Source organism: Ahaetulla prasina, chromosome 2 (genome assembly GCF_028640845.1).
Source record: "Ahaetulla prasina isolate Xishuangbanna chromosome 2, ASM2864084v1, whole genome shotgun sequence".
NCBI classification, from domain to species: domain Eukaryota; kingdom Metazoa; phylum Chordata; class Lepidosauria; order Squamata; family Colubridae; genus Ahaetulla; species Ahaetulla prasina.
The window spans coordinates 151,380,820-151,405,919 of NC_080540.1; positions in this window are offsets into that span (position 1 = coordinate 151,380,820).

A 25,100-nucleotide genomic window follows, 5' to 3' on the forward strand; every position below is an offset into this window, starting at 1 on the left:
AGTTTTGTGTAACAAAATAAAAACCATTATTCAGAATGTTCCCTTGAAAAGGGAGTTCCTGACTACAGTAGAGATTTCTATAGCAAGGAGGCATTAGCATTTTATTTCCAACAAAAGCCCAGGCCAAGAAAATTAAAAGAAGATGGGATAAGCAAACATGGCACCAGCAGGACTTAAATAATCAATGGTAAAGATTTTGCTGTGAGGTCTTGGATAATAAATTAAGCAGAAGGATGGACGTGGAAGAAAGCCTTATTATCTTTGTCTCTAAAGGATTTATTCAGCGATCTATCCCCCATGCATTCAGCAAAATTATGTTATGTTCCCCAGTGTTCATTCAGCATTCTTGCTATCTGCTCGAAAAAGTATTGCTTAAGCCGAAGGTAGGCATCACAGATCTAAGATAAAGATATAACTTTAGTGAAGCTCTAATTCAGCAAAGCATTTAACTTTCCCCATTCTGTCTTTATGTTTTGTTGACCCCAGATGAGTTTGCTAACTAAAGCTGAAAAACGGCATGTATTGTGTGACTGCATCAAAAACCAGAACCTGCTGTATTATTTGAATCTGGTTTTTTTTAAATTTTCTTTTTGATTATGTGCCATCAAGCTAGGTCAACTGCATCAAGTTGGTGTCGACCATATTAAGTGCCACCAAGCTGTTATTGACCACATAGATTTTTCTTTATGACAATCTGTCCCTAACCTACTTTTTTCTCAAAGTGGACACATATCTCTGCCCTCTGCCATCTATCTTATGCATATGAATCAGAAAATATACTTATTTATTTAGTTACAAAGTTTATAGACCATCTAATAATAAATTTCGCCTAGGTGGCTTAGACTAAAAATATTGAAAAAAGTAAGTACACTCTCCATAATTTAGCAGATAAACTTATTAAGGTGGAAAAAGGTCACCTTCATTTCTATTTCTAAATATATTAAATAGATTTCTATTCAATAGATTTCTATTTAATTACTGGGTGAACACCATGTTTAGAAGACTTCCAAGGTCCCTTCTGACTTTGTTATTCTGCATATAAGTGTTTTTTCAAGGGCATCAGAGGAGACATTCTTTGTTGTGGAATATTGTTATGAGGATTCATTCCAAATTCATTCTTAGATTAATATTTGACTTGTATGTTGCCTCTGCTTTTGAATGAAATGGGAAACCATGCCCTTTAGAATGCATATACATCTGAGATTGCCCAAATGCATTCAGAACTGAGGCAATATAGGCTGAAGAAAAAGTCTAGTTTTCACTAATAAAGTGAATTAGAAATAGTCAAATTATCCCTGAAGCTTTTATTTTCCTTTAAAGTAGATGAAATGTCAGACAAATGCTGAAATATTTATTTGATATGATTTTAGGCTGCTGCAGTCAGGGTTTACTTGACTCTCAATGGGTTGCAACAGTAATTTATTATAAAACATTCATAGTGTAATCAAAGTAAATGGACCAAAGTTAAATTCGCAAAATAACATCAAAAACAGAAATCCACCTATCAGCTACTCTATGGATCGAGTGGGAAAATAACATTGTATTGACAAACCAAGCAAGTTTAAAGAGGCCACAGCATACCTCTTTAAATAATATCAGTTAAGCTATTATTTATGGTGGATCCTGAGATTTTAGGTGAACATGAGACCCATCCCAATCATTTTCATAAAATAATTGAAAGCTTGATTGTTCCCCCAGGCCTTGAAGCAGAATAGATTAGATTTAGATTAGATTAACAGAGTTGGAAGGGACTTTGTAGGTCACCTAGTCCAACCCTCCGCCCAAGCAGGAGACCCTACACCATTTTTGACAAATGGCAGGCCAATCTCTTCTTGAAAGTCTCAAGCGATGAAGTGATGAATAGGATTTGGGTCCCTATAGGATCCATTGGCATTGTTATGTAGAACTTGCCTTCTGGAAACTTATTATCTATTTTCTCTTTTATTGCAAAATATTGCAAAAAAACCAACCACCACACCCTTCTTTTAAGCGTAAGCCTTCTAGAGTTATCTGAAGTTAGGAATGTGTGTCTCTAAGTTGTATTAAATAAATGAATAAAGTAAGCCTGGTTTGTTATGACTCCAATCAGCAGACAGCCAACTTCTTGATGGCATCATTCAGTTTATACGCTGAGGAAGTCTGTTAAAACTTTACTGAGATAAGATCACAGCATTACTAATAACAGTGTATTTATAGTGGGTAGAATTGCTACCAAGACAATAGCTAGATAAAGAAAACTAAGTCCAGATCAGAACTGTAACCTGTGAAAATGTCTCAGAGAAGACGCTCCTTAGTCCTCATGATGAAGGGAAGGAAAAGGACAGGACATCCAGGCTTGCAAGATTCTGTTACTGTGCCTTTATAGTGAGAGTCATATAGACCTCTAGGGCTTTGGTTCCCTATTCTGTTTTATCTTGAAGGGCTGCCAGTCATACACACATCAGCCTTGAATTTAGTCAAGTCTAGAAGTCACTTTTGAAGGGCATCAAATGTTGTGACATTACTAGTGAGATGTAATTAAGCTTCACAAAAAAATACTGCTAGACTTTCTGAAACATTTAAGCATTCGTGCCCATCATAGTTTAGACCAATACATAAAATTATTACCTAGCTCTTATAGCTGGTATGTAATTATAACAATGTGTTAATTGCTGGGAGATGTGGGCAACCTGTGAAGGGTATAAATGAGGTATAAATAACTGAAATCCAGATCCAAACAATCATTCACAGCCAAGGGCAGTCCAGACAAAAAGGTTCCATTTTAAGTGTGCTCTTCTGGAACTGACCAACACATGATTTATCCCATTGTCTGAGCTATAAAGGTAAAAGGTAAAGGTTTTCCTCGCACATATGTGCTAGTTGTTGCCAACTCTAGGGGGCGGTGCTCATCTCCGTTTCAAAGCCGAAGAGCCAGGGCTGTCCAAAGACGTCTCCATGGTCATGTGGCCGGCATGACTCAACACCAAAGGTGCACGGAACGCTGTCACCTTCCCACCAAAGGTAGTCCCTATTTTTTCTACTTGCATTTTTTACGTGCTTTCGAAACTGCTAGGTTGGCAGAAGCTGGGACAAGTAACAGGAGCTCACCCCGTTACACGGCAGCACTAGGGATTTGAACTGCTGAGCTGCTGACCTTTCGATCGACAAGCTCAACGTCCTAGCCCCTGAGCCACCGTGTCCCTGTCTGAGCTATAGCACAGCTAAATGATAACTTTTGAGTAGGTCTTAGTCTCCAGTGCCCCCACAATGATGAAACCGGATCTCCGTGGTGAGGAGGGCCCCAGATTATGAATGACACTCCATTACATAAGCATCATGAGTCAAACTCTTTGGTCTAGGCCTTCAAACAATTTATTCAATAACAGGATAGGAATTTATAATGGGAATCTTTAATCTGAATATCCAAGCAATCTCTTAGATATTCCTCTCCTGTTTTTTTTTCAGTATGAAGATGTCTTCATAAATATAAATATCCCAGAAGAATGTATAAAACATAAATGAATTTTGATGCATTTACCCAAGTCCCACAAGCAGATGCCCCATATTTGCCAAAATGGCAACCCTTTACAGTTATAAAATATAATTATAGTATCAAATGCAATAATTGAACAACCTATAATTGGATCTTCATTTGGCAGAGCCCCACTTTGTTTGCTGCATATGGGAACCGGATAGCAAGATGTGCAGTTACAAAACTGGGATTTTGCCTACTGTATGGGGAAAATAAGCCCTGAGAATAAAAGGATAGAAATAATTTATATTTGCAGCAGTAAATACTCACCAACCTCCTACTTCTTCAATAAGCTAATGTTACATTAAAAAATCTTTGGGATGGGAGAATGGAAGAATTTATAAATACGTTGCAATGCTGGTGCTAAAATAATATAAACAGATACACGGAAAGGGGGAAATCTGCTTAAATAAACAAAACTGTTATTGGGTATGTGCAAGGAGAAAGAGGATGTCCAGTTCAAGAAAATAATGTTGCAATAATTGCAGCATCATTTGTGGCTATATAATGCAACACTTCAGTAAATATGAGGAGCCCCTCTGACTAATTCAGAGCCATTTTGAGTGCTTGCTAGAGCAGAAGGACAAAGTATGAATCAAATGCATAAATGAACCAACGCAGAACCTAATGAACATATTGGTTTATTTTTATTGTTCTGGGAATTAGCTTCAAGCTTATGGATGAGCATGTGAAGAGAATAATTATGAACTATTGGAAATCCTATATGGACTTTTCCCAGAAACCGGAAAGAGCTGTTAATATGAATAAAGGTGAATATACGTGAAGTTGCAAGATCCAATCTGGATCAGTCACCGGGACCAGAGGTTTTGTTTTCCAAGCTTTTGGACTCGTGTTGGAGCCCATCTTCAGGGATCTTTTTTCTAGCCAGAACAGTTAATGATTTTTGGAGTTGTTGATTGAACGTGGTTGGGAAATAGTGATTCATGTAATGACATTTCAAAGTGGGAGGAAAGAGATGAAATTTGTCTGTAACTGCTGTAAGGAAGAACAGAAGTCACTTCTTGAAATATATTTCCTTTTTCCTTTTTTATTTTCTGCACTTTTCATCTTTTCTTTATATTTTGTCCTCTATTATTTTCTTTCTTTCATTTCATTTTGTATTGTCTTTTCTTATGGTTAAAATTCCTAATAAAAATTATTTTTAAGATGAAATCATTGGTTATATTCACAGGGAGGAATCAAATGCATTTTATTATTTGAGGGGCTCATCATGTCAGAAAAGTTGAAAACCCCTTGATTCAGTGGTGGGTTGCTACCGGTTCTGACTGGTTCTTAAGAACCGCTGGCAAAAATCTGGCCAAGTTCGCAGAACAGGTAATGATACCCAGCTGGCCACATCCCTGAACCGGTTCCCTTGGCCGAAGAGGTTGTTTAAAAAAAAGATTTTAAAAGGCTCCTCTGGCGATCCCAGTTGAATTGCCTGATTACCAGAACCAAAAAATAGTTAATTGTTTTTTTTTTAAGGAGTTGGGTTTTTAGACAACAATTAAAAGTTAAGGAAGTTTTAAATTTAGCTGCTTTTATCTAAAATAGGGGTCTCCAACCTTAGCACCTTTAAGGCTTGTAGACTTAAACTCCCAGAGTTTTTCTAGCTGAGGAACTCTGGGAATTGAAGTCCACAAACCTTAAAGTTACTAAGGTTGGAGACCCCTGATCTAAAAAATATAAATAAAATAAAATAATAAAATAAAATATTTGTGCAGCTTTCTGAGATTTGGTGTGTTTGTGTAGTGTTTCACTCTAACTACACAAACACACAAAATCTCACAAAGCTGTATGTGGCATTTTGTGTGTGTGTGTGTGAGTCAGTTGTATTGTGTTGTGTTGTGTGTGTGTAAAGTGTGAAAGTTGGTTTTTGAAATTTTTGTGGTTGTGTGAAATTCCTGCTTGTTGCAGGGGCCATTTTGGGTGAGGTGCAGCTGCTTTTACATTGTGTGTGTCAGTTGTGTTGTGTGTGTGTGTGTGTGTAAAGCGTGAAAGTTGGTTTTTGAGCTTTTTGTGGCTGTGTGAAGTTCCTGCTTGTTGCAGGGGCCATTTTGGGTGAAGTGCAGTTGCCTTTATATTGTGTGTGTCAGTTGTGTTGTGTTGTGTGTGTTTGTATGTATAAAGTATGAAAGTTAGTTTTTGAGCTTTTTGTGGCTGTATGAGGTTCCTGCTTGTTGCAGGGGCCATTTTGGATGAAGTGCAGCTGCTTTTACATTGTGTGTGAGTCAGTTGTGTTGTGTGGGTGTAAAGTGTGAAAGTTGGTTTTTGGTACCGCTTATTGTTTTGTATTTGTTTATTATTTTTATTATTTATTGTTATTGGCCACGCCCACCCAGTCACATGACTGCCAAGCCACTCTCACCCAATCACATGACCGCCAAGCCATGCCCAGTGTCACATGACCATTAAGCCACGCCCACAAAAGAACCCACCCCTGCCTTGATTAATCTATTGTCTGCTGTACCCCCTTCTTACTTGATCTTGTTCAGATTCAACCTTATCACCTTGAACTTTGGCATATTTATACAACTGGACCCCAGCAGAAAGATTGTAACATAATGAAATAAGACCATGTCACTCACTTGCACAGCTGCACCTTCAGTTATCTGGAAATGCCTAAAAGAGCAGATCAGAAGGGAGTTAGAATGTCTGAAATCATCTCTACTGTTAAGCTCTGATTTGCTGAGCGTAGCATAAGAGACTGCTTCACAAAACATGCTAAATCATAACATGACTTAGATACCTTCATGGCTAAATTCACATCATACTATTGTTGTGGTCCGTCCGCAGCGTGCGGACCTGCAGCAGAGTCGGTCAGTGAGGAGGCTGGGGAGGATAATGGGCTAGTCCTGGAGTCAGGGGAAGGCCCAGACGAGGGCTCTGCGTTGGAGGCAGAGATGGGGCCAGGGCTATCAGGGAGCGATGTGCAGACTCTGGAGCCTCCAGAGGCGGACAGCAGAGAGGCAGAGGAACAGGAGGAGCCTGTTCCTAGGGCACGCATGAGAAGAGCTGACAGAAGGCAAGAGCAGCTGAAGCAAAAAGGACGACTCAGGAGTAAGGCCAGAAGGTGATTGGCCACTCCCATAAGGCTTAAAAGAGCAGCAACAAGCCGTTGGGTTCTTTGTAGAAAAGCAGCATTGATTCCAGTGCTTCTTGTCAGCGTCTTTTGAAATTTGTGGGTTTTTTGCCAAGAAAAGCTTTTGGCAGGTTGTCAAAGGTTGGTGATAAAGCCGAAGAACTGTTTATGAAGAATTTGTTTTGGTCTAAGCTGAGAGTGAATTAATAAAATTAATTAATAATTCTAATAAAATACGTTTGTTCAGAACTGAATTGTGTTTGGTAATCCAATTGTTTGCATTAGGAACAAGAAGATGAAACAGCACAACGATACTCATAACGTGACCACCCTTTCATAGTCCTGTAATTGTTACTCTTAGAGAAATGAGTAGCCTGGATCTTTCCAGGGAGCTTTGCAGAGGCAACAACTCCTCACAGAAATAAGAAACTCTTAAAATATAGGCTCTAAAATATTTCAAAAGAGCTTTTTACGTATAATTTGATACATCTTTTTGTACTAGAAGGATTTTTTAAAATTTGTTTTGTTTTTATTAAGTTTTTCTCCCCAGAGTCTGTGAGAAAATAAGAAATGTGCACACATAACCTTTCTTTGATTTATTCAAGGAAAGTTAAATAATGGGTTGAATAGAGGTTTTGGCAGAAATAGCTTTTAACCTAAGATGATGCAAATTTAAAAGACTTTAATAATGGAGCCATAGGGAGCTAAATGAATCTGCATTGCCACCCCTGAAGTAACATGCGCAGAATATTTCAGATTCAGAATATAATTATGGTAAAATAGCGCGGTATAAGGAAAATTCTCTTTGAGCAAAAATACTTCAGATATCTATCGATGAAGTCAAAATAGGACATTCTGCACTAACCTTATATGGACACTCAATGAACAGGGGAAAATTGTTTACGCTGCGATTCTAGCAAAATAAAAATGCAGGACAATAGTGTATGTAGCCAGGGATGTTCAGGAAATGCTGACGTTAAATAATCACCCATCAGCTGTATTAGAGAACTTGAAAATATCTTTTCAGTGGTGTGATAGATAGATAGATAGATAGATAGATAGATAGATAGATAGATAGATAGATAGATAGATAGATAGATAGATATTCTAGCTGCATCCACAGTTATGGTTGTATTAATAGGCTCATGGAAGCCATGAGCTGTGGTTGTTATACTGGTGACTGCCTAGGCCAGGGGTTATACTGGTTATACTGGTGTTATACACTGTTATACTGGTGACTGCCTAGGCCAGGGGTATCAAACTTGATTTCATTGAGGGACGCATCAGAGTTGTGTTTGACCTCAGGGGGGCTGGGGTATGTGTGGCCAGCTCAACATCACTCGTTTTTGGCCATGATGGCCTCTTGTAGCCCTCTGCCAGTGAAAATAGAGCCCAGGAGGGCCCGCACAAGCTCCATTTTTGCTGGCAGAGGGCTGCAGGAGGCCGTTGTGGCTGAAAACGGAGCCTGCGAGGGCCTTGCACGGCTCTCCTGAGCTCCCTTTTCACTGGCAGAGGCACCACAGGCCGGTCCTTCACTGTTTCCAGGGCAGCCCCTTGGGCCAGATCTAAGCATCCCACAGGCCGGATTCAGTCTGCGGGTTTTGAGTTTGATACTCCTGGCCTAGAAGATCTCCTGTGGTTTTCCTGGCAACATTTTTAGAAGTGATTTTCCACCACTTTCTTCCTAAGACTGAGAGAGTGACTAGCCCAAACTCAACCAGCTGGTTTCATATCTAATACAGGACTAGAACTCACTTTTCTAACCGCTACACGAAACTGGCTTTCATTGCTTTACTTGTAGCTGGGGGGGTCTCATTCCTCTGACCTTTTCTCTGCAGCTGTGCATCATGGTGCCTGGTGTCCTTAGGAGATGATGGTTGTAACTGGCTCCGATGCAGCTGCCCCTTTTCCCACACTTTTGGGCCACACTTTCTTGCCAGCATTTGGGCCTTGTAGATGCAATGACGAAACAGTTAAAGCAAACCTCTTCAACATTTTCTTTGGCTCAGTTTTTGTTAACTCCGATAACACATATCCGACATTCCACAAACGAACCAGCAATGATTATGATGATTTAACTCATATAGATTTCACAGAAGACAACATTGGAAAAGCTCTTCACAACTTAAAACCATCGCTTTCTATTGGACCCGGTGGACTATGTGCATACTTCTTAAAAAAACTTTCCATTAATATAGCAGAACCCCTAAGTATTATCTTTGATAAAGCCTTCACTACCAGTTCTCTTCCCAAACTTTGGTCACTAGCCACAGTCATCCCTATCTTCAAAAAAGGAGACCCCAGCTTAGTCGAAAACTACAGACCGATCTCCCTTTGCTGCGTCACCTGCAAAGTCATGGAATCTATCATCAACCAATCCATTACCTCACACTTAGAAACTAACAACCTACTTACTCTCCAACAAACAATTTGGTTTCAGGAAAAAATTATCATATAACTTACAACTTCTCCACTGCAAAAACATATGGACTTCAAATCTCGATCAAGGCAAATCAATAGATGCAATCTACATAGACTTCTGCAAAGCTTTTGACTCAGTAGTACACGATAAACTTCTCCTAAAACTAACATCCTATGGCATCTCAGGACCCCTCCACTAATGGATATCTGCTTTTCTGTCTAACAGACAACAAGTGGTCAAAATTGGCAATGCTTTATCAAATCCTGTTCCTGTCAAGAGTGGCATTCCTCAAGGCAGCGTCCTTGGACCAACACTCTTTATACTATACATTAATGATCTTTGTGACCATATCTCAAGTAATTGTGTTCTCTTTGCTGATGATGTCAAACTATTTAACACCACAGACAATACTTCTATCATTCAAAACGACCTTGATCATCTAACCGCTTGGTCTAAAAATTGGCAGCTTCAAATTTCAACCAGCAAATGCTCAGTCTTACATATAGGAAAAAAGAACCCAAAAACTAAGTACATACTAGATGGACATTACCTTACAGACGACCCCCATCCCGTTAAAGACCTTGGAGTTTTCATGTCAAATGATCTAAGTGCCAAAGCCCACTGCAACTACATAGCAAAAAAAGCTCTAAGAGTTGTAAACCTAATTTTGCATAGCTTCTTTTCCAAAAACACCACACTACTAACCAGAGCATATAAAACATTTGCTAGACCAATTCTAGAATACAGCTCGCCTGTTTGGAACCCTCACCACATCTCTGACATCAATACAATTGAACGTGTCCAGAAATATTTTACAAGAAGAGTTCTCCATTCCTCTGAAAACAATAAAATACCTTATCCCACCAGTCTTGAAATCCTAGGCTTAGAAAACTTGGAACTCCTCGCCTTCGACAAGACCTAAGCTTAACTCACAGAATCATCTATTGTAATGTCCTTCCTGTTAAAGACTACTTCAGCTTTAATTGCAATAATACTAGAGCAACTAATAGATTTAAACTTAATGTAAACCGCTTTAATCTAGATTGCAGAAAATATGACTTCTGTAACAGAATCATCAGTGCTTGGAATACTTTACCTGACTCTGTGGTCTCTTCCCATAATCCTAAAAGTTTTATCCAAAAACTTTCTACTATTGACCTCACCCCATTCCTAAGAGGACCATAAGGAGCGTGCATAAGCGCACAAACGTGCCTACCGTTCCTGTCCTATTGTTTTTCTTTTCTTCTTCCTATATATATGCTTATACCTCCTTATATTTACTCATATATGTGTTTATATACTATATAATCTTTTGTATGATACCTACATATATTGTTGTGACAAAATAAATAAATAAATAAATAAATAGATCCCAGTGCTCGTGAAAGAGTGATCGAAATTGGCTGCTTCTCACTTGTTTGGTCATGTGGCGTCTCACTTCCTACAGCTGTCCTGTTGCTACGCCTCTCCAGCACTGTTTGCTGCATTTCCATATGATTGCCATAGTCTTCATTGTTTCTATAATTTTCCTTCTTTTTGATTCCTATCTCCTTCTACTGCCACATTCTTTGGTTTTCAAGGGGCCAGCCATCTCTCCTAAAATAGTGAGCCACTTACAAAAAATAGGGGAGAAATTCCAAATTTTGCATGTCTTTTCTTCCACTGCTGGTCTTCTCTTCACTTACTTTGAGGATACAAAAATAGATATTTCTGTCTCTCTTTCTCTCCCTCCCTCCCTCTCCAGTTTCAGAGGCTCTCTTGAACAAAATCTAAGAAAGTCAGTTGCTGTTTTAAACTTATACAGGGCAATATGAATATTAACAATTCTGTTCACATGTATAATTTCAGGCTGCTTGGAGGACTGTACATATTTTTAGGAATAATATATCTTTTTATAGGTGCCAATTCCTCCACTCAAAGGGCTTTGTTCCTAACCCTCCACAGATTTGCAGTTGCTATAGCCTGTATTTCATGCGCAGTTAAATAAAACAACAGCCCTGTAAATTTCTCATGGGTGTGGGAATTCCCCAACCACACTATCTTTGTGAGGTGAACTATAAATGTGTGACTCCTTTTTCTTTTTTTTGGTAAAATATTTTAACTGGGTTATGCCGCTGAATGAATGTTAATATAAGAAATACATATTTATGTTCTTTAACATACCAGCTCTTTGAGATTCATGCAGATAACTCCCATGCAGTTAGCGAAGAATTAACTTCTCATTTATGGAAGATGAAATTTACTATTTTGGGGCTTCCTTAGAGTATTATATATATATATTATATATTATAACTACTCACTATGGACATAGTTATTTATTATAATTTGCTCTAGGTATATTCAGAGATTATCTGATATCATTACCAGCAAATGTAAATTCATTACGGTAGACAGTCTCAAAGGTGCTTTTTTTCAGGAAGCAACCAGACTTTTTTTGTTTTTTCTTTGAAAATGTTTCACTTCTCATCCAAGAAGCTTCTTCAGCTCTGACAGGATAGTGGGGAATGGAAGGATTTGTATTTTTATATATTTATATCTGATTACAACAAAAAACCTTATGCCACCAGACTTGAAATCCTGGGTTTAGAAAATTTAGAACTCCGCCGCCTTCGATATGACCTGAGTTTAACTCATAGAATCATCTGTTACAATGTACTTCCTCTTGAAGACTACTTCAGCTTCAATCACAACAATACACGAGCACACAATAGGTTTAAGCTTAATGTGAACTGCTCCAATCTTGATTGCAGAAAATATGACTTCAGTAACAGAGTTGTTAATGCCTGGAATGCACTACCAGACTCTGTGGTCTCTTCCCAAAATCCCCAAAGCTTTAACCAAAAACTATCTACTATTGACCTCACCCCATTCTAAGAATGTTTGTGAGCGATCACGCACTCTGGTCCCCCTGACTTTTCCCGTTCCCCGAGTGGCTTGAATCCTCAGAGTCTGGGCCTTCGGCTGATGTTGTGCAATGCCAGGTCTGTGGTAAATAAAGCCCCCCTCATTTTCAATCTCATACAAGAGGGGGGTGCGGACCTGATGGGCATCTCGGAGATCTGGTTGGGCACGGAAGGGTGGGGTTCCCCTGGTAGAAATGTGCCCACCAGGTTTCCGTGCATTCCATCGGCTGAGGGCCCAGGGTAGGGGTGGGGTGGGGGTGGCGGTTATTATTAACGAGGGTTTAGAGCCAAGGGAGGTCACTGTACCACAGATAGCCGGATGTGAGTCCCTCTTTGTGAAGTGGGGCCTGGGGATGCAGGTGGGTTTGCTGATCACGTACCTGGCTCCTTGCTGCATGACAGAAACCCTGCCTGAGCTGCTGGATGTGATCTCTGGGATGGCAGTTGAGACCCCCAGACTTATGCTTATGGGGGATTTCAACCTGCCGTAGGTTGGTGGGGCATCCGCGTCGGCTCGGGAGTTCATGGCTTCCATGACGGCCCTGGACCTGACCCAGTTAGTGAATGGCCCCACTCACATTGGGGGAAACACTCTGGACTTGATTTTTGTCTCTGGACAGTGGTTGAATGATCTGGAGTTAGAGGATTTAGTTATTAAACCCCTGTCATGGTCAGACCATTCGCTCCTTCAACTCGACTTTCGAACCGCCAACCCTTATTGCAGGGAGCCGGAGCCAGTACACTGGTTCTGTCCCAGGCGCCTGATGGACCCAGAGAGGTTCCTGATGGAGCTTGGGCCATTACCTGAGGATTCAGCCCATGGCTCAACTGGAGACCTAGTCGCCGCCTGGGAAAGGGTGGCTGCTGGGGCTCTAGATCGCGTCGTGCCTTTGCAGCCTCTGACCTGTTACCGATCTCAACTAGCTCCTTGGTATTCTGAGGAGCTGAGAGAGATGAAGCGCCGGAAAAGATGCCTAGAGAGTAATTGGAGGGCCAGCCATTCCGAATCTGACCGGACACTAGTAAGGTCTCAAATTCAGACCTACTTAGTGGCGATGAGAGTGGCAAAACGGGGGTACTTTTCCACTCTCATTGCATCGGCAGATAACTGCCCAGCCGCCCTGTTTGGGGTGACTCGCTCTCTTCTCCATCAGAGAGCATTGGAGGACCCCTTATATGGGCGTGCTGAGGAGTTTGGACAATATCTGCACAATAAAATCGCTCAGATTCGGGAAGGCCTGGACTCAGATTGGGTAGGGTCGGGCAGGAAGGAGGAGGCAGGTCTTGAGGTTGCTATCTGGGAGGAGTTCAATATTGTGGCTCCTGAGGACATGGACAGGATACTGGGGAGGCTGAATTGCTCCCAGAAGCACGAAGCTGAAGCCTGAAGATGACGAATGAGACTTCGTCGAAACGTTGCCAAGACACTTCCAATTTTACGTGGGAGAAAACCCGAATAACCAAAGATCTACATATATATATATGTGTGTGTGTGTGTGTGTGTGTGTGTGTGTGTGTGTGTATGTAGGTCTTTGGTTATTCGGGTTTTCTCCCACGTAAAATCAGAAGTGTTTTTACGTGGGAGAAAACCCGAATAACCAAAGACCTACATACAAATACCCGCGAAAACCTTAGAAAACATGTGTGTGTGTGTGTGTGTGTGTGTGTGTGTGTATGTGTGTGTTTTCGTAGGTTTTCATGGGTATATGTATGCAGGTTTTGGTATGTTCAGGTCTTTTCCCGTAAGATTGAAAGTATTTAGGCAACATTTCGATGAGATCTCACTCATCATCTTCAGGCTGGAGTTTTTGGCTTTGCTCTTATGTTTGTTCTTATATTTCACATAAGAACAAAGCCAAAAACTCCAGCCTGAAGATGATGAGTGAGATCTCATCGAAACATTGCCTAAATACTTTCAATCTTACACGGGAAAAGACCTGAACATACCAAAACCTGCATATATATGTAGGTCTTGGCGTATTCGGGTCTTTTCCCATGTGAGGTTGAATGTATCTAGGTGATGCTTTGACAAGATCCCACTCGTCATCTTCAGGCTGGTGCTTTTGGCTTCGTACTTGTGCGAGCAAAGCGTGGTTGGCACTGCCATCTCTCTATAAATACTGGTGGGGAGGTGTGTGGAGTGCTGGCTTTGTTGCTGTAAGCGGATTGATTGGCTGTGTTGTTACATCTTGGTTGGTTGATGGAGTTGATGTTTGCAGATTGGTCAGCTGTTTCGTAGGATCCTATGTGGGTGTGGTCCTAGCTGTGTGTCCATTAGTCTTAATGACCTGGGTAATAGGCTGTGCTGCAAAATCCTGAGCTCTCGTGCTGTGACATCCTGAGTACTGGGCTGCACCATCCTGTGTGGGTGTGGTCTTAGCTGTGTGCTCATTAGTTTTAATGACCTGAGTAATGGTCCTAGCTGTGTGCCCATTAGTCATAATGACCTGGGTAATGGGCTGTGCTACAATATCCTGAGCTTTGGTGCTGTGACATCCGGAGTACTGGGCTGCAACATTCTGAGCAGATGGCTGTGATGCAGCATCCCGGGCCCAAAATGTTGCAGCCCAGTACTCAGGATGTCACAGCACCAGAGCTCAGGATGTTGCAGCACAGCCCATTACCCAGGTCGTTAAGACAGGTCGAAACGTTGCCTAGATACGTTCAATCTTACATGGGAAAAGACCCAAATACACCAAGCCATACATACCTATACCCGTGAAAACCTACGAAAACATAGTGTGGAGTGTTGGCTTTGTTGCTGTAAACGGGTTGGTACAACATAACCAACCACCCAGGATGTTACAGCACAAGACTCAGGAGGTCACATTCCCAGAACTCAGGACGTTTCCACACAGCCCATTACTTAGATTGTTACAACAGAGAAGACTAATGGGCATACAACTAGGACCACACCCACACAGGATGCTATGAAACAGCCAACTAATCTGCAAATATCCACTCCACCTACCAATCAAGATGCAACCACACAGCCAACCAACCCACTTACAGCAACAAAGCCAACACTCCCCACCTCCCCACCAGTTTTTATAGAGAGACAGCAGCTCCAAGCACGCTTTGCTCGCACAAGCACGAAGCTGTAAGCACTAGCCTGAAGATGACGAGTGAGACCTCGTCGAAACGTCACCAGGATACTCTCAACCTTACATGGGAAAAGACGCGAATACGCCAAGACCTACATATATATATACACATGTACAGTATATATATATATATATACACATATACATATACATATACAGTATATATACATATACATATACATTTAATGCAGATTAAAATGGAAATTGAGAAGTTATCTACAATCCTAAGATCCTTTCTCTAGAGTTTGCAATGGGAGCTGTAAGTCCAGAGGGGTAAAATGATGTTGGGAAAATTCTTGATACTACTTGGAGTTTCTAAGATTTTTGTACTTTTTCCTTGGATATTTTGTAATTTCCACCATTGATTCCCTTCTAATTGAATACCTCTGATAAAGGAGAATATTTCTAGCTCAGGATTGAAATAAGGAATCATTAGTGCTCTCTGAGCTTGGTTGTTTCTTTACACATATTTCATTACCCAAACGAATAACATCATTAGTGCTAGTAAGGATTTGTGGTTTGCTGTCAGTTTATATCCTAGAGGTTTAACTTGTCAGTGTTGGTGGTCTTGTTGGGCTGATGTTAATTTATTTATTTGTTTTATTTATTTATTTATTTTGTCACAACAGTACATATAAGCATAAGTGTGAAAATAACTATATAATATATAAGCATATAAATGAGCATAAGTATGTAATAACTATACTAATTGGATATAATGAAAGGAATCAATAGGACAGGAACGGTAGGCACGTTTTGTGCTTTTATGCACGCCCCTTATAGACCTCTTAGGAATGGGGTGAGGTCAATAGTACAGAGTTTTTGGTTAAAGCTTTGGGGATTTTGAGAAGAGACCACAGAGTCAGGTAGTGTGTTCCAAGCACTAACAACTCTGTTACAGAAGTCATATTTTCTGCAGTCAAGATTGAAACGGTTAACATTGAGTTTAAATCTATTGTTAGCTCTTGTATTGTTGTGATTGAAGCTGAAGTAGTCTTCAACAGGTAGGACATTGCAATAGATGATTCTATGAGTTAAGCACAAGTCCTGTCGAAGGCGGCAGAGTTCTAAGTTTTCTAAATTCAAGATTTCAAGTCTATCTCTGTATGTAAAAGGAGAGTTAAGGTCCAAGGGGAGGATGAGAGTTTATGGATAGTTAGCATATGTTTAGCTTATGATTGTTAGATGTTTGTTATACCCTGTATTTTTCTCTGGGAAGTCTGGGGGGGGGGGTTGGGGAAAGGGGGAATGGGGGAGGTTGGGGAGGGGAGGAGGAGGAGATATTGTCTACGACAATATCTCCTCCTTTCCCTCCCTCCCCCAACCTCCCCCATTCCACTCCTCTGCTGACGGCCGGGTCAGGGAAATCCGAATCAGGTGTGCCTCTGCAGCTCTGCCAAAGTCCTAGCAAAGTCCTCAGGGCAGGCAGGAGACCAGAAAGTGACTTCAGCAAGATATGTTTAGACTTTGCCTGACTCAGAGACTGCCAGAAAGCAGATCCTTTATATAGGCCATGGGGTGTGGCTCCATGACTCAGCACTTATCCAGGCCTGCCCCTCCCTTTCTTCTGTTGCCTCCGCCTATCAAGTCTTCTGACGCGGGGGTCACTCCAGTCGGCAGCTGCTGGTAATTGACCTCCCTCAGGCTCACATGCTGTGGAGGAGGGGGAGGGATCTAGTTGCTCCATTTGCCTGGGCATGGAGCCAGAGCTGGGGGCTGGAGGTATTTCTTCCTCTTCAGCCTGTCTGGGCATGGAGCCAGGGCTGGGGCCGGGAGGCATACTAGAACATTCCTCCGTGTTCGGAAGCAGATAAGCAGATCCCGGCTGAGGTGAGATTGGACGAGACACAACAGATATTTGTTAAAATTATGTAAAACTTTTTCAATAAAAAAAAGATTTCAAGTCTGGTGGCATAAGGTATTTTGCTGTATTCAGAGGAGTGGAGAACTCTTCTTGTAAAATATTTCTGGACACGTTCAATTGTATTGATGTCTGAAATGTGGTATGCAAACAATAATCAACAAGCCAAAAAAGGGAACAAAAAGACCAAAATACCTCCCTACCAGCAGTGAACATCTAGATGAGCATAGATTAACAGCAAGATTAACATCAGACAACAATCAAGGAGCAAACAGTATCCCAATCAAGAAACTGCAAAACAAGCCAACAGTAAACAGCCCAAACAAAGATCAGCGCAGGGCAAGCCACTAGAATGTAAATTGAAAGCAAACCTCATTCCTTACTAGCACTTGATGATGTTACCTAGTTTCGGTAATGAAGATCTGCAAGGAAACAACCAAGCTCAGAGAGCCACCTAATTGAATACTAGTTTATTTGTCTTTTTACTTTCTTAAAGAAAAAAAAAAGTTACTCTTGTCCCTTCTTATCTAACTATAGCTAAATATGATGGTTGCATGTATTTTCTACTTTTACTTTTCACGTAAAAGAATATATTTTTTGCAACCATTTGCCTTAGCCAGGCCAAATGTTCCTGGCATATTGCTTTACCTTGGCATGCTACCTGTTAGCAAAAGCCACTTTGCAAGGAACATCCGTGCTGAAAACTTGGAACTGTTTACATTGCTCTTACTTTCTGTTCTGTTCAGCACTGCAAATCTAATCAAATAATTTTGAACAGCTGCTGGGTCACCTCCAATCAAACTGTCCTTAACCATCTGCTGCTAAATAAGTTTGAAATAAAATATGGGAGAGTGGCACCTACTGCCTTTCTTAGAGATTTAGAGAGTAACTGGATAAATATCGATATTTTAGAACATCTTATCCAACTGCTGGAAGCACTTGATTCTGTAACCATGAATCAGTTGACAAATGTTGCTGTAGGAGGCCTCTATGGAAGAAACAAAACACTCACAAGACGTATTTTTAAAACTATATTGATTTAAATATATTTTGCTGTCTTGATGAATTAATACCAAATAATGGCTTTGCGTTCATAAAATCTCTTTTTGATTTGGATCCTGGGGATAGTTTACTAAACAGGAGACAATCCTTAGTACAGTTTCACTGTCTTTCATCTGAATTCCAATGAATGGTGCTATATTAAGGAGCAATTAAACCATGCAACTTTGTGAAGCCTTAGAAAGCTACATCAAATGACAAACTCTGCAAAGGAAAAGGCATTGCCTTCATTAGCTAGCTAGACCTGGAGAGAAGTTTTGACCATAGCCCAAAGGTTAAACACAATCATTGTTCTTGATCCCAGATATCACTGCCCAATCCTCCTCATAAATGTATAAAGAAATTATTTTTGACCCATGTTTTCAGTGGATTTGGCATTTCCCCCATGTGAAGCTTTAACAATCTCCTTAGAGTAGCCTTTTCATAGCTTCTCCTCTTCCAATAATATTTATTCACAATTATGTCTGTGAAAAAAATGAGTTAGATTTTCAAGTATTTGATGGTCATTCAGTTGAGTCAATCAATCAATCAATCAATCAATCAATCAATCAATCAGAACAGAGCTGGAAGGGACCTTGCAGGTCTTCTAGTCCAACCCCCTGCTCAAACAGGAAACCCTATACACTTTGAGACAAGTGGCCGTCCAGTCTCTTCTTAAAAACCTCCAGTGATGAAGCACCGACAACTTCTGAAGGCAAGCTGTTCCACCGAGTAAGTCTTGGAACAGCTTGCCTTCTGAAGTTGTGAGTCAGTCTAGCCACTAAAATTAAATTTGCTTGCCTGTGTGAAATACACATCAACACCTCTTCAAACCTATATGCTGGTGGGTCATCACAGAAGTCTGAATTATCTCTGCTCTACCCAATGTAACATATGCAGGTTTTGCACATATAAGTATGAAGAGTAAGAAACATACCATTGCACAAGTGAGGATGAAAACTGAGGTGAGGGAGTTTCACATGGACATTTCTTGGACATCCTTCTGACTAAATAGGTCCAAGGAGAGTCTACAGTCATGTACTGACATATGGACCAAAGTGGCAGATTTATAGATTCAGAAGATTTAGAAGATGTATTAGTGGGGGTTGCTCAAAACTGGGGCTGGGCAAGTCCATTGTTCCAAAAGGTTTAAAGAAAATGAAATTAATTTGCCAGCACGTTTCTGTCCTGAACAGGTTACATCAATTTTCTCTAGCCTAGAAGTCCCTGATCTCTTTAGGGCTGCTGGAATCCAAGCCTCTTGGCAAGTTAAGCCACTTGAAATGGAAGCGCTTCTTGAATCAATGGGAATATTAGGCAGTAAGATCAAGCTGCATTTCTATTTATGGCTCAGAGTGGATATCTTTATTACAATTCCTGACCAGGACTGCACACAGCATAATAAAAGTGACAAAAACGCAGGAATAAAATACTAGTACTAGCCTGCTAAAAGGTTAGATACTTTAAGCTAAACCACTAAATTAGAAAATACTTCTCACACAAAATACTAAACTCTTAAACTACTAAGCTACTAAAATACCAAGTCCATGTGAGTACTTCAACATCTTTAAATCTGATTATCACAACCTGTGGTCCAAAAGCAAAAGAATAGAAGAAAAACCTACCGAGTTGTAAGATAGAAGAAAAATAACCTAAGGTAAATAAATAAATATATATATATTTGTTTTCTGACCAAAGACACACACACACACACACATATGCACACATGCATTTTTGGTGCTGGGTTACATCATTTATTTCTAATCTGATTGAATAATTGTCGTATGTCGCTATTTCCCAACAAGGCAAAAATAGATGACTCCAGAGGTGACAACATCATTGTGATCTGTGAGTCTAAGTGAGAGGTAGAATGTGTTAGCTCTGTCAGGAAACCTGCTAATAAGTGGAGTCAGACGCAGGGGGGGATATTTCACCACAGAATGAAGTGATTGCAACCCATAGCCCATAGTTTCAGCTGCTTCCAAATGAGAAGGACAAAGCCCCCTTAGTGAAATGGTAGCTTTCTTCCAGTAAGGATGAAGGCAACACGTTAAAACAAGGGCAACTGCAACTCCCAAGCAATATCTCTCTGCAGATCAATAGCTATTATTTACTCTGTTGACAACTTCTTTAGTTTTGGAAAATTCAAAGACTGCAGAGCTGCGATAGATAGGGCCAATGTTTTATAATGTTGCTTCTTCAAGATGGTGTTACCCATCGCTGAGAGAACATTCTGTGGAATCTGTCTGGAGGAGGAGATGTTACGTGTCATTATCTCAGTATCTGGTTCCCCATTCTCAGGCTTAGAGGCATGAATTCAGAGGAAATATCCCTAGAAGAATACCGTGTGTGTGGAACAGCCTAAAGCACCATCTGCCTCTTGAATTTTGTGTTGTTTTATGCTTTAAATTATTTTACACTGCTGGAAGTTACACAGGGTTGCATTTTGCTTGACTCTTCCTTACTGTGAATTCTGGACTGTGCAAGGGGGGGAAATCCAACAGGTCCTGACAGGTTCTGGAGAACCGGTAGCGGAAATTTTAAACAGTTCAGAGAACTGGTAGCGGAAATGTTGAATAGTTTGGAGAACTGGCAAATACCACCTCTGGCTGGCCCCAGAGTGGGATGGAAATGGAGATTTTGCAATATCCTTCCCCCAGGAATGGGAGGGAACGGGGATTTTGCAGTATCCTTCCCCTGCCACGCCCACCAAGCCACGCCTACAGAACCAGTAGTAAAAGAATTTGGATTTCACCACTGGACTGTGCCCTGTGTTTTGCCATATTCTTCATGCTAGCAAAATATTCCCCAATGGAGCTGAGGAGTTCACAATTTGATGGCCATCATGTGGAATTGAACAAAGAAATGTTTGGTATATATATTCTATGGAATTTGTCTCTATTAATATCTTTGCACGTGGGGTTTCAGTAGCCACAAGCCCCACTGGTTGCAATAATAATAACATCTTTTGAAAAAAACAACTCTACAGTATCTTGTAATGGTCAACTCTAGATATTAGAATAATATATATTATCAGGACTAGATTTGTAAAATGACCTTAACGATTACCCAGTGTATGATTTTAATAACTCCCAATTATATTTACAGTTTTCATGAAGTAAGCAATTGAATTAAAAAAAATGTCCATATATAAGAAAGACAAAACCATTCATACTATTGGGATTAAACCAGTGGTGGGATTCAGCCAGTTCGCACCACTTCGGGAGAACCGGTTGTTAACTTTCTGAGCAGTTTGGCAAACTGGTTGTTGGAAGAAATCATTAGGGCAGAGAACCGGTTGTTAAATTACTTGAATCCCATCACTGGATTAAACACAGCAGTTGGATGATATCGGAAAAAATAGATGGGTTCAAATGCAGCTTCCTCTCGACTGAAATCAAATGTGAATTGTAAATTTCTAGAAATTCAATAAAAAACAGTAAAATAGTGCTATAATTCAGGATTGGATCAAACGCTAAATGTAAAGTGGATCTAAATAAAGACATTTTGGCAGCCAGAGTCTACACGTCAAAAAAAGGACCCCCATTATTGGAGCTGAAGGAAGTGGATGATTTTCTGATGATGTCATCCAGTAGGGAGGGTCTAATTTTGGGAAGAAGGTTGGCTACTACTTTGGAAATGCTAAGTCTATCCAACTTTTTTCCAATATTTTTGTTATTCTGCCCAGATTTGGCAAGGAACTACATTGCTGATGGTGATGATTGCCTGCCAGATATGCAATCCTGTGGGCATATTAAAGCCAGAAAGAGGGAGAAGGCCTAAAGCCACAACTTGCATGTTCCTAATCTTAATTGTATTGCCCAAGTAAGAAGCATGCAGCACAGGAAAGCAGATTTCCATCTCCAGCCAGATCCAGAGCAAAGCAGGAGAGGACTCTGGCTAAGGCAGTGGTGTCAAACTCAAGGCCCGCGGGCTGGATCCAGGTCATGAGATGCTTAGAGCTGGCCTGCAGGGCCGCCCTGGAAACAGCAAAGGACTGCCTAAAGTGCCTCTGCCAGCAAAAACGGAACTCAGGAGGGCTGTGCGCAGTCCACCTGAGCTCCATTTTTGGCTGCAACGGCTTCCTATAGCCCTCTGCCAGTGAAAACAGAGCTCTGTTTTTATTGGCAGAACGCTCGGGCCGCCATAAGCGCCCCTAACATGACTGATGTCGAGCTGGCCATGGCCACTCTGGCCACCGCATTTCCAGACTTCCGGTAGGCCTGTTTTTCACTCTCCCAGAGCCTCTGCGCGAGCCCTGTACTTACCTGGCATTCAAAAGGGGTCGTTTGGAGACTCCTGGGAGGGGAGGAATAGCATGGGCGGGCCCAGCTGAAAATCAGCTAACCGTGCACGTGCTTATGCGCAGTGGACGTGACCTAGGACAACAGCTCGTGCGCCCGCAGAGATGGCTCCCTGTGAATGCCACAGGTTCGCCATCACAGCCCTATTATTTTCCTATAATGTAAACAATATAAGCAGTTGTGTTTTTAAACATTTAACAAACTTCTGGAAAGCTTATTGGGAGGGAAAAATCTGGCAAGAAAAGGGTGCTTTTCCCTTGGGGAATTGAAAAGGAAGCCTTGTGAAAGCCTGCCAAATAGATTTGTCTTGGAAACATACAGTAACATTTTATTTAAAAAGACAAATAAAAGTTGCATCTAATGCTCATACCTCTGCCCGAGACAAAACATGTACTTTCTTATGAATTATTAAAAGAATGTCCAAATAAGAAATGAGAGCAATTATTAGAATGCTGTAAGCTTCAAATGGGCTTCTATCTATTGAAGAGTTAGACTAGTTACTAGCGATTACAGCCAAGATAAATATGTTTGCTCAGTCCACAGATCTATAAACCAAAAGCACATGGAAATCTAGGATTCAAGAGAAAAGGGCATACCTTCTCTGATTTGCTAGTTTCCCATCACTTGAGCATCTCTTGTAACAGGATATAGCTTGCAGTCAGCTATATTATTCTATATATTCTATATGTTATGAAACAATATAGTCCCCAAAAGATTTTCACATCATTCTTTTTCTGCATATGTAAATTAGCTTCTTCCCTCAATGTGTCCATTCCTTTAGTAATTACGGTAACTCTCTTAGATTCTAAGGGGTATTTAAGGACTCTTAGCCTCAATCCAATGTCTTTGCACCATTTCTGAATTACTCTCCTTTTCATGAATCACATTTAAATAGAATGGTGTGTTTTTCTTAGCAGGGACTGAGGGCACAATTGTTGGTTTTGCTCCACCAATTAAGTGGGGGCTGAGGAGAATAGCAGGGTAAGAACAGAGACAGAGAGAGAGGAATCAATAGAAGAAAATATTTGTAGCTTGAGGTTGAACTGTATGTTCCGTAGTGCTCTCTGAGTTTAATTGTTTTCTTGTAGACATTTCATTATTCAATCAGGTAATATTATCAGTGCTTGACTCCACTCCTCAAGGGACTACAGTCCCATCTAGCATGTCATCTGGTTGGATAATGAAACATCTGCACGAAAACAACCAAGCTCAGAGAGCACTACGTACCCCATTCAGAGAGAAATGTCCCCCTGCTCTCTATAAAATATAATATCAATTATTTAATCAATGTACAGGTAGTCCTCGATTTACAACCATAATTGAGCCCCACATTTTTGTTGCTAAGTGAGACATTCGTTAATTGAGTTTTATGACTTTTTTTTTTTTGCCACAGTTGGTAACATGAATCACTGCAGTTGTTAGGTTAGAAAATGGCTTCCCCATCGAGTTTGCTTGTCAAAAGGTTGCACAAGATGATCAGATGACCCTGGGACACTGCAACCGTCATAAATATGAACCACTTGCCAAGCGTCCGAATTTTGATCGCATGAAGCTGCAGCGGTCATAAGTGTGTAAAACAGTCCACAAGTCACTTTTTTTAGTGCTTGTTGAATGGTCGTTAAACCAACTGTTGTAAATCAAGGACTACCTGTATATATACCACTTATTTTATGAAATGACATTATCCCAGATGTTGCAGGTTTTATGCACCTGTGGATAAAAGATAGTTGAGCTCCTAGCCATTGGTAAGTGCTTTTTCTTGCCATAAAATTCCAGGGACGAAGATCTGAGTTTGCTCTGAGTGGGCTTCCTATGTAATTCCATGGTATCCTTATGAAAGGGAGCGAAAACATTACTCCTTGCCTTCACTCAGAAATGGGAACCAGGGAAATGTAAACCACTAACACCTGGAAGGGAGATTGGTGCCACTGGTGTTTTGCCCCCATTCAATGATCATATTACTGGGAGGTGATGAATGGTGATGTAGAACAGGGGTCTCCAACCCTGTCAACTTTAAGACTTGTGGACTTCAAGTCCCAGAATTCCTCAGCCAGCTTTGCTGGCTGAGGGATTCTGGGAGTTGAAGTCCACAAGTCTTAAAATTTACAAGGTTGGAGACCCCTGATGTAGAACGTTAGCACCCGCCCCTCTCCTAGAAGAATGAAATATTTTAGGAAATATTAAAAAGGCAGAATATTATATTTCCCCTAAAAAAGAAATAGAAATCTTAAGGGAGACAGAAACTCGGAGCCTCAGCTCCCGGCCCCCAGCAGATATTTGGTGCCCATTGAGAAGGACTGGGCCAGCCTATTAACAAAAGACCTTCAGCCCAAGGGTGATGGGATGAAGACATGACCCTCCAGAACATAATAGGATTATCTAGCAGCAAGGCTCACTGCATTACAAAATCACCTGAGGGACATTGCCACAGCCCAAGGTTCAACCAAACTTGGTTCAGACAAACATGACTCCACATGGCCCCATGGGAGTCTGACTACAGCCAATAGAATCCATGCTCTTGCAACAGGAACAGGAAGCTCAAGGGCAAGGCCCAAGAGAGGGTATAAATAGCCTTCACTCTCCACACCATGTGATCAGAATCATACATGCTTGGTGGTTCTGCTTCACTATTAAACCATCTTTCCAATCAGCCTCCATGTTTCCAGTGTCTTTCTCCCCACTTGGAACTGAACCAGATGGATATTTCTTCCAACAGTGATGAATGACCGGAGGGAGAAGGGGGTGGATTAAGATTAGCAACACTCCTCCTTTCTTTTAGACTTTTATAAATGGAATGGCTTTTGTTCTAATTCTACCGCAAAGTCCCTGCCAGGTTATTCATAACCACACATGCTCTTCCCAAATGTAATCTTTG